Here is a 1,670-nt window from a genome sequence, read left to right on the forward strand (position 1 = left end):
CATTTTGTTTTCGGTTTTGAAATTTTTTGAGTTTTTTATTTTTGAACAAACAAATTTACTTTTTACATATTTACACAATCTAGTAAAAAAATAAATTTTTTAAATTATATCAAGTCTTGTCCCACCTTTTTAAATGAAGGCTTCTCCTCAAGCCTTAAAAACAATTTTTTTTGGGCTTTTCTTGATGTGATTTTAAAATTTTTGTTTAACTTTGTCTAAAAATAAAATAAAATTCAAGGTAGATAGTAAAACATGACTAATAACATGACTAATAAAAAATAAAAGTTGAAAGAAATTAATTTTTTTTTTGTTTTACCAAATACTGGATTGCTTTCCAGTTAGCGCTCTTTTAACGTCATTAGCTTGACGTCAGATTTTGGACGAGATTATTCTGTTTGACCATCGATGATGGAGCCTGATTCATCACCCAAATACGGTTTTAACCTCTGCCCGTTTACCACCCAAGTTGCTTCAGTCTTGGGGTCTTTTAATTCAACTACTCAGTATTCTTTTACTTCCTTCATTACAAATGGCCCTGTCCATCTGGTCTTGAATTTTTCGGGAAGTATCTTGAGCCTTGAATTGAATAAAAGTACCCTCTGCCCTTGATAAAAGTTTTTCTTTTTAATTCTAGACTCATGGTACTTTTTTGTTTTTTCTTTATATAGTCTTGAGGACTCATATGCTTGGAACCGCACCTGCTTCACCGCTAAGCTGCTTGTTTAGCAACTTCTGACCGTGTTGACTGAGACGTGGCTTGGTGCTTGCTGATCTGGCCAGGAGTCTGGTTCTCCGCTGAGCAGCTTGATTGGACCGCTGAGCAGCTTGTTCAGCAGCTTGGTCTTGTGCCAAGCTCGTGTTTGACCTTGTCAAGCATATTTCTGACTGTGTCAGGCCTAGTCTGGTGCTAGGCTGAGCGGCTAAGCAGGTCCGCTCAGCTGCCTGGTTGAGCAGTTTGGCCAGGTCAGCCAGGTGGCCAGGTCAGCTCAGCGGGGCTTGTTCCACGCTCAGCTGCCTGGTTGAGCACCTTGATTATCTTGACTTTTGTTGCTTTTTGATCATGAATCTTTTCTCTTCTTTTCTTCATTTTATTTCCTACAAAATACATAAAAAGGCAATACAAACACAAATATACCAAATTGTGATATTATATACAAAAAGTATTGTTTTAAGTTGGTTTTTCTCAATTATGCTTAAGATAAGTGCCATAAAAGTGTATGATTTTTAGGTATGTTTGACACTTATCACTATTTTAGCAAAAGAAAAATATAATTAACCAAGATCGTAAACGACTATCTTGTATGTAATTGTATTAACGTTAGGAAAAGGGTGTTACAATTTCAATAAGTAAGCTATATGTTACAAATAATAATATTTATATTCATAAATATATTAAATTTATTATTACTAGTGTGTCGACCAACATTCCTTGTCGATCAATGCGCATTCTTATTTTTTCTAATATATAATTATCATCTTGATGTTATAATATTTAAGAAAAAACTATTTAAATATAAGAAATAAAATATATGATCTCAATAGAAAGTGAAGATATAAATAAGAGAATGTGTGGAAGATAATGATATATCAATAGTGATTATTTGGAATATAAAAATTATTTCATTATAGTGATTATTTCTTATTTTGACTTTATCAATAGTATATATATA

At 32.7% G+C, this 1,670-nt stretch overlaps 1 long non-coding RNA gene across 1 annotated transcript in view; it reads left to right on the forward strand.

The window, feature by feature from the left end:
• Positions 1-687, forward strand: part of LOC109331043 — a 6,816-nt gene extending 6,129 nt beyond the window's left edge. Inside the window, exon 3 of the long non-coding RNA XR_002105730.1 lies at positions 676-687. This is a non-coding gene — a long non-coding RNA (uncharacterized LOC109331043). The remainder of the gene's footprint in view (positions 1-675) is intronic.

This window comes from Lupinus angustifolius, chromosome LG17 (assembly GCF_001865875.1).
Source record: "Lupinus angustifolius cultivar Tanjil chromosome LG17, LupAngTanjil_v1.0, whole genome shotgun sequence".
NCBI lineage: Eukaryota > Viridiplantae > Streptophyta > Magnoliopsida > Fabales > Fabaceae > Lupinus > Lupinus angustifolius.